General features: G+C 39.1%; 1 non-coding gene across 1 annotated transcript; it reads left to right on the top strand.

Moving 5' to 3' along the window:
• The first annotated feature begins 8215 nt into the window (after positions 1-8215).
• Positions 8216-8321, top strand: LOC127674256 (small nucleolar RNA U13). The gene has a single exon (XR_007975313.1). It is a non-coding gene; the product is annotated as a small nucleolar RNA U13 (small nucleolar RNA).
• Positions 8322-9363: the final 1042 nt, after the last annotated feature.

The raw sequence follows: 9363 nt of genomic DNA, 5'->3' as shown, positions 1-9363 counted from the left end.
ATTTACTACATTTGTTCTTGGCAGATAATACATGTACTTCACTGTACACAGAATGAACTGAATTCAGTAGGACTTTGTTGTTGTTCTTAAATGAACTAGACACTCTTTACTCTGCTTCAGACACCAATTCTTTTGGAGTAATAGCCTCTTTCCCGGGGCCTTTTCCAAAATATAGCAGTGCCATTGTGATTTGTTGAATGGGAACTGGGAACAGCAACATAAATATCAATCCCAAATCTTGGCTTTGAAGTTGTGTTGCCCTGACTCATGTCCCAAACATGGAGAATGGACTGGAAAAGACTTGTTGCCTGTGAACTGTGTCCCTGGGAGATCAGCCGCCAAAGGAGATATCTATCAGTCTGTGTGGGTGACCCAGTATCTGTCTATAAAGCTTGCATGCTCTGTAGTACTGCTTGAGGTCTGGGATACTGATTTCCCCAGAAGTTCTTTTACTGTTGAGAATGGTTTTAACTATTTTGGGTTTTTTGTTATTCCAGATGAATTTGAGAATTTCTCTTTCTAACTCTATAAAGAACTGAGTTGGGATTTTGATGGGGGATTGCATTGAATCTGTAGATTGCTTTTGGCAAGATGGCCATTTTTACTATATTAATCCTGCCAATACACAAGCATGGAAGATTTTTCCACTTTCTGGGGTCTTCTTCAACTTCCTTCTACAGAGACCTGAAGTTCTCATCATACAGATCTTTCACTTGTTTGGTTAGGGTCACACCAAGATACTTTATATTGTTTGTGGCTATTGTGAATGGTGTCTTTTCTCTAATTTCTTTCTCAGCCTGCTTATCCTTTGAGTATAGGAAGGCTACTGATTTGCTTGAGTTGATTTTATAACCAGAAACTTTGCTGAAATTGTTTATCAGTTGTAGGAGTTCTCTGGTGGAGTTTTTTTGGGCCACTTAAGTATACTATCATATTATCTGCGAATAGTGATAGTTTGATTTCTTCCTTTCCAATTTGTATCCCTTTTACCTCCTTATACTGTCTAATTGAGCAGTATTACAGAGCAATAGTGTTAAAAACTGCATGGTATTGGTACAGTGACAGGCAGGTAGATCAATGGAATAGAATTGAAGGCCCAGAAATGAACCCACACACCTATGGTCACTTAATCTTCGACAAAGGAGCTAAAACCATCCAGTGGAAAAATATAGCCTTTTCAACAAATGGTGCTGGCTCAATTGGAGATCTGCACGCAGAAGAATGCAAATCGATCCATTCTTATCTCCTTGAACTAAGCTCAACTCCAAGTGGACCAAGGACCTCCACATAAAACCAGACACACTGAAACTAATAGAAAAGAAACTGGGGAAGACACTTGAGGACATTGGCACAGGGGAAATTTTCCTGAACAGAACACCAATAGCTTATGCTCTAAGATCAAGAATTGACAAATGGGACCTCATAAAATTGCAGTTTCTGTAGGGCAAAGGACACTGCCAAAAGGACAAAATGGCAACCAACAAATTGGGAAAAGAACTTCACCAATCCTACAACCAACAGAGGGCGAATATCCAATGTATACAAAGAACTCAAGAAGTTAGACTCCAGAGAGCCAAATAACCCTATTAAAAATGGGGTACAGAGCTAAACAAAGAATTTTCACCTGAAGAATTTCAAATGGATGAGAAGAACCTTAAGAAATGTTCAACATCATTAGTCATTAGGGAAATGCAAATCAAAACAACCCTGAGATTTCACCTTACACCAGTCAGAATGGCTAAGGTTGAAAACTCAGGAGACAGCAGGTGTTGGCGAAGGTGTGGAGAAAGAGGAACACTCCTCCACTGCTGGTGGGATTGCAAGTTGGTACAACCACTCTGGAAATCAGTCTGGTGGTTCCTCAGAAAACTGGGCATGACACTTCCAGAGGACCCTGTTATACCACTCCTGGGCATATACCCAGGGGATTGCTTGGCATGCAATAAGGACACATGCTCCACTATGTTCAGAGCAGCCTTATTTATAATAGCCAGAAGGTGGAAAGGACCCAGATGTCCCTCAGTGGAGGAATGGATACAGAAAATGTGGTATATATACACAATGGAGTACTACTCAGTAATTAAAAACAATGAATTCATGAATTCATGGACCTGGAAAATATCATCCTAAGTGAGGTAACCTAATCACAAAAGAATACACACGGAATACAGTCACTGATAAGTGGATATTAGCCCAGAACCTCTGAATACTCAAGACACAATTAACATATCAAATGATTCCCAAGAAGAAGGAAGGAGAGGGCCCTGGTCCTGGAAAGGCTTGATGCAGCATTGTAGGGGATTACCAGGACAGAGAAATGGGGAGAGGAGGATAGGGAAATGGAAAATCATTTGAAATGTAAACAAAGAATATAGAAAATAAATAAATATATAAAATAATTAATTAATTAATTTTTAAAAAAGCTTGCAGGCAGGACCATACCAGAGATATTCGTTCACAGAGGAAGTGGCAGTTTTTTCTTCTATAGAGATCAACATCTGCTTGCTTCTCCATCCAAACAACTACTACTCCCCTACCCTCAGAGCAAGCATATGTCTGTGGGGTCATATGCCTCTGTTCAGCCAAGACAGAGGTTGTCCACTGAATATGGTAGATCATGTGAGTGCTGATACAACAAAACTCAGGTTTATCATCTGCTCCTTTCTCTTTGTGATTCTTCACAGACATATGGTGAGAATGTAGCCTATTTGCCTATCTGAAAACAAGTACGCACGAGAGCTCTCTCTCTCTCTCTCTCTCTCTCTCTCTCTCTCTCTCTCTCCTCTCTCCCACTTTCATACTGCCTATTCATTTTATGAACCTCCATCTTTCCAAATGAAAGGTTTTGTCTAAGCAGCCGTTGTGATTAAAGAAATAAGCAAAGAGCCAGGCATTTTACTGCTGGAGGTTATTTCTGGAGTGAACTGACTTCACCTCTTAGTTTCCTATTCAGTCCAAAATGGAATACAGTCTAATACAGCCAGGTGGAATAAACTGCCTTTGTTCAGGCACCGGAGTGCTTTCATTAATTAGGATTTGGTTTGGATCAAGGGAATAAGGAGGCTTTATCAATGATTGCTCTTGACACCCCTAAAAAGCTTTTATGTTCTTAAAATGTGCCTAATCCTGAATTTCAAAGAACAGAAAGAATTATGGGGCGCTAGTAAATCAGAAGGGATTATGATCTTCTTATAAATTACAACACACGGCGTTTAAAGAAATCTCTTTAAGCTCTGAAATTAACTTTTGATCTTCTGACTGGAAAAATTGTAAAAGTAAGATGTGTTTAAATTTTCCTATCTGTCCATGGTATTCAGGGAAAGTGAAACTGAGGACGGCTACAGTATTTTAAAATGCTGTGGAAAGCAAAGAGGCTGAGGCCCTCTCAGATTGTGTGTCGTCACAACCTTCCCTACACGGAGTTCTGAATCGAGAGGTATATTAGCTGAGAAGAGATTATTGATTACCTGGTTCTAGTCTTCTGTGGTTTTAATTCAAGAAATATCAAATATAAACAACCAAAATGCATAGGCCACAGATGCAACATTCAAGATCTTTCTACTTAACGGAGAAGGAAGAGATGTGAAAACACTAGACAAAAGGAGGTTGGAGGAGTCGGAGTGGAAGCAGGACAGATGACATGCTTGAGAAAGACAAGATTTGAGGTGGCCAGGAGAGCGTTCAGGAACGCTTGTACTGGCTGGTGTTCAAGACACTCTTAAGAAACCATTTTCCGGAGGATGTTAACTAAGGAATCAAGGCAGAAGGGCTAGTTCCGGAAGTGAGGGAAGGCTGAGGCTGCACAGCTGAGGAGACTATGAGAGGAAGTTGGAATGATGCTTGAGGACAGAGTGTGGAGGAAGCTGATGTCCTTAAAGCAAGACATTTCTTAAAACAAGACTGTTCTTCAATCTCCCTCCTTGAGGTACACTCAATCTTTACAAGCAATGCTTGAGTAGCTGCTATCTTATCATATGTTCTTTTGAACACAACTCATTAAGACATACAAGGGATGTGGTCCAGGGCTCTTAGGTCCTCACTGTGAACTAGCAATTAGAGTTCAAGACAAACATACAAGTCACTTAAGACAACTTTGTGTTAGCTTTTTGTTGCTGATATAATAAAGTACTTGATGTCTTAAAACCACCAGAATACACTGTTACAGTTCTGCAGGTCATGTGTCCAAGGTCACATCACTGGGCTGAAGTCAAGTTGTCACTAAGCTTATGCTTTCTGGAGGATCTGATGGGGGACTCTGCCCTTTTCCACTTCTTGAGTCTGTGTGTATTGGCTTGTGCCCAGATCTTTCGTCTTCAAGTCCTAGCACTCCAATCTCTGCTTTCCCTACAACATCCCGTCCCCCATCACATCCCTTCCCCTCCAACACTGACTCCCTATGAGTACATTTTATAACTACAGTTGTAACTATACCGACCCTCTCAATCAGTCGAGAATAGTTTTTCATGTCAACTTTCTTAACTTAAATGTATTTGTGAAGTTCTTTATGCCATATAATGTGATATTCATAGTCTTCAGGGTTAGAAAGTAAACATACTTTGTGGTGGCATTATTTAGCATGCACAAACTCCTATATCTTACATAGAAAAGTTTGTTAGCTTGGTCTAAAGCCATTAACTGTCATAAGCTAGTGACAAGGATGGGCCAATAAATTCATTGCTATGATCTATCAGTTTTCTTCCAAATAACCATGATGTCAACCTTTCATATTTTCTATGAGGAACTAGTACTCTTTAAAGGAAGCAAGAGTTGCTGCCCACTGAACCTGGGACCCCAGAAGAAGCATCCACATGCAGGAGCAGAAAAGGCTTTTCAATAGGAAAGGACCATCATAAGAGAGAAAGCACTGTTCTCTGTTGTACCATGCAGAGCTAAGGAATTCTTCATTAAATGATGAAGGGATTAAACAAAAAAGAAGAAACTGAGAAGTGTGTAAGGGGGGAAACACCAGGAAAGAACACAGAGAAGTAAAGGAAACGTTTATAGATGAGGTGAAGTTAAAGAGGAAGAAGAAAACTTCTGTCACAGTTGGTATATGTAGACATAAATGTGTGTTTTCTTTTTTCTTTTTTTCTTTTTTTTAGCCATTGTAGATTTTATTTTTTTTAATTTTTTTTATTGATATATTTTTATTTACATTTCAAATGATTTCCCCTTTTCTGGGTCCCCACTCCCTGCAAGTCCCATAAGCCCTCATCCGTCCCCCTGTTCTTCCATCCACCCCTTCCCACTTCCCTGTTCTGGAATTCCCCTATACTCTTGCACTAAGTCTTTCCAGAACCAGGGGCCACTCCATTCTTTTTGGACATCATTTAATTTGTGGATTATGTCCTGGGTATTCAAAGTTTCTAGGCTAATATCCACTTATCAGTGAGTGCATACCATGTGTGTTTTCAAATAAGTTGTTCCTATACATGTTCTCTTCTTAATATCTAGATTAGGGTTTATCATCTATACCATATTTTACAATACAATTTATCAGTATGTGATCTTCATTGGTTCATTCTCCCCAATTAAATTCTATTCGGCATAGTAGCAATAATTTACATCTTGTTTTAAACCACATAGTCCAGATAGGTTCTTTATAATAGTTTCAATCATTTTAAAGGTGGTATATTGGATATATAATTCTACTGTTATTAGCATTTATGTTTTTAGAGATTCTGAGGAAAATTCAATCTAATTTTGTACTTTAACTGGAAGAAAAGCTTTGGGCTAATATAAAGATGACATTGGTTTTTAAACTAATAAGGAAAGTGATAATAACTAAGGCATAGCAAAGGATGTTGACATAAACTTGAAAAGGCAACACAAGAAAATAAATAGAATGCTTGGAAGGAAAGGGAAGACTTTACAAATGATTTTTAACTACAAATGGCATGAGGAAAGGAGAATACAGCATCATTTCACATTATTACATGAGAAAGCATTTGTGATCAGTGACATAAACATAGAAACAAAAATGTTTCATCATTACGCAAAAGTGATCTATAAAAAGATTTGGACAACATTAATTAGGAAGAAGAGAAATTGAGCTGAACAAATGTGGGCTATTATGAATATATTTGCTAAGAAATATTGAATTATTTTCTAATTCTATGTCTCATAATTTCCCTAATTACCTTTGGTAGAGATAGCTTTTAGGCTACACTTTATAGGAAAGTCATAATCAATCAATCTTTTCATCTTCCTTTTTCCTGTCTCCCGACAATTCTTTCTGTCCTCTGAAATTCAGCACTAAGCACATCATAAAAGCTGTTTATGGGCACTAGCCATCATTTTAATACCTGTTAATAGACTTCATATTTAATAGATGCTTCATAAAATTATGACAGTGACTGTTAATATTAAGATTGTTGGATATATCGTATTGTATCCATGTCAACAATCTTCAATGTTTACTTTAAATTTCTCTATAAAATTTCTATTCAAAATGTGTGACCTTTACTGGTTCCTCCTCTTTTCTATTAGATTCTGCTTTGTAGATCAGCAATAGTTTCCATCTCATTCTGTGTCTTTCGTAGTGGGAAAGAATCATGAGGAGACAGTAAATAAGAAAGAATTGTGACCTCTCCATAAATTGAAGTATAGATGTTGGGAAAAAAAAAACCTCTGTGCATTTCTTTTGGTTCTACAAAACCAATGTGATTATTCTGCTTCTTACCAAAGGTAGGTAAAATAAGGTTTGTTTGGTTTTTTTTAAACAGTGTTGAACTGGGAATTGTTAAGTAGGTAGGTCCCAAAATGGACAGTACTGCATTGGTCATGTGCAGATGCCACAGACCCCTCAGTGGATGGTAGGAGCCTCCATCATCCTCCACTCTACCCTTATGTACCAAATATTTACTTATCAAACAAAAAAAGTGACTCCTTTGTGAAGAAAATGAATGCTGCCTAAGAAGAAATTTTAATATGTGGCTATGCAGGTCTTTCACCCAAAGCAGCTAACTCTAGTCCTGATTACTCTATAGTGAGTGCCATCTGTTGATAATCACCGTGCTTCAACATATGCTGGTTAAACACACACACACACACACACACACACACACACACATCCCAAGAAAGTTCCCAATGTGAAGGAAGCATACAGCTTGACAAAACAAAGGAAACAAGCCAACTCTTATAAATTTGTATCATTTAGGAAATAACTTTTTCTTCTCCATTCACCCGTTGAAATTCTCTAACACTTCTAACAGCTAGTAACTGTTAGTCCTGTCCAGTTCTTTTCATTTTAAGTGGGTAAGTTCTATTCTTGCATCTTTTTTGGAATTCTCTGTCTTGTTTGTGCCCAAGACTGTACCATGATCAGCCACCTCTTCCATACTGACTCACTCCTTCCTACAATGTCTGTCTCTAACAGGTGGGCCTCTACCAAGCTTCCGTCATCATAAAGAAGCACTGGTCATTACCCTCTTCCTGTCCACTGGGATGTGAGTGGAATTTCTGGGACAATCTCTACTCCCAGTATTCCTTTAAAACATTTTTAGAAGAATTTTTTAATTAAAATAAATCTCAGCTATTAAATGAAGCCTGGCATATGAAAACTCACTCTTAAAAGGTAGCTTCAAGTAAAAGTTTTATAATCTTAATAGGGTTTTTAATAGGATAAAGGAGATAAAAGCATCATTTACTCTTTTGTATTTAACCTTCGGAAGTAAGTGATCTAATTTGTGAGCTGTTAAGAGCCCAAACATAAGAGAAATACTGTTGAGGTCTAAAGAAATTTTTGTAATGGGAAGAAATTTTGGTCCACCTACAGTTCTCATTGTTCTCCATCAGAAAGCTCTACTTAAGGGTTATTTTTCCATAAGACTGAATCCATCTTAGTGTCTGAATATTACTACTTTGCCAATTATTATAAATGCTTTAAAAATAAATATTTTTATTTTTAAATATCTTTAGCGATGCAACATAAGGCACATGCTTATACCTCAGAATACTGTTTTGGGATGTTTATTCTTAGTTAACCATTGGAGTGATTGGATGATGGTTGTGTTTGCCAATGTAGGTTGATGCCAGCGATGATAATGGGCCAATTTTTGGGAGAGACATATGAATAGTGATTAAAAATAAATGGAGGCTTCTGAGGTAAGATGGCAGAATTTTCCTTTTCTAATCCCAGTAAGTGAGGACAGAAGCAGAAAGACCATATTCAGAGGAAAGGGTGGGTAATATGAGGACTCAAGGAGGGTGACAGATTCTTTTCTGTTTTGGTTCATCAGTGTTATGCCTGGGTATCCATGCCACTTTGTGACATGTGGCTACAAACCTTGCTGTGGAATCAGCACATTACCCCACTGGCAGAAGAGAACAAAAGGTAACATGACACCTCAAACCATGGAGAAACAGAAAGGGGAAGCCAACAAAGATGGCAGTCCAGAGTGGCTGCCCTCATGTCAGGGCAGGAGAAGCTGACACTCAAACCTTAAGTTAAGCCAGGCAGACCTTGTGAGAATAGACTAGACGAGACTAGACTAGACTTGACGAGACTAGACTAGAATTCCAGCTACAGACCACCCACCCACCCCCTCTACACACACACACACACAATTCTCACAAGACTTAAGCCTAGTGGAAGCATTAGGTCCCACAGTGACTCTTGCTGAGTACCAAGCCAGTACTGGAGAAGAAACTTGTTGTGTTGCCCATTGTTATCTCAGAATGCTATATAGTCAAACACCATCTTCAGATAGGGATCATTGCTTGAGACTGAGCTATCTGGGGTCCTGGAAGCAATTCAGGGTACCCCCTACCATAGATACAATAGTCTGATTGGCTATTGTACTTGGCAAGAAGGGTCAGACCTACACAGATGCCCCCAAGAAAGTTTAGTGGCCAAGAGTTTGAGTTTCGAAACAAGTGGCAGTGGCCCATAACTTTCTTGTCAGAAGTGAGGCCTATCCCTTGTGGATTCCTACAGAGACTGAGAGGTGGTGGCTGTCAGATTGCTTGGCCTCCAGAGACAGGTCACTGCTACATACAGTCTGTTGCTGTATGGGACTGAAAGCTATATGTCCAAGACTAGGGGTTGCTTAGATCGCTCAAGCCTCCTCTCTTACAGATGATTATATGGGCTTGCTACTAGTTTGGAGATAGACTACTTGTCTTAGTCAGAGTTTCTATTCCTGCGCAAACATCATGACCAAGAAGCAAGTTGGGGAGGAAAGGGTTTATTCAGCTTACACTTCCACCCTGCTGTTCATCACTAAAGGAAGTCAGGACTGGAGCTCAAGCAGGTCAGGAAGCAGGAGCTGATGCAGAGGCCATGGAGGGATGCTTCTTACTGGCTTGCTTCCCCTAGCTTGCTCAGCCTGATCTCTTATAGAACCCAAGAGCACCAGCCCA

The sequence above is a fragment of the Apodemus sylvaticus genome, chromosome 23 (genome assembly GCF_947179515.1).
Source record: "Apodemus sylvaticus chromosome 23, mApoSyl1.1, whole genome shotgun sequence".
Taxonomy (NCBI): domain Eukaryota; kingdom Metazoa; phylum Chordata; class Mammalia; order Rodentia; family Muridae; genus Apodemus; species Apodemus sylvaticus.
The sequence above is the reverse complement of the archived record's forward strand: the minus strand, read 5'-3'. Positions and strand labels throughout refer to the sequence as shown.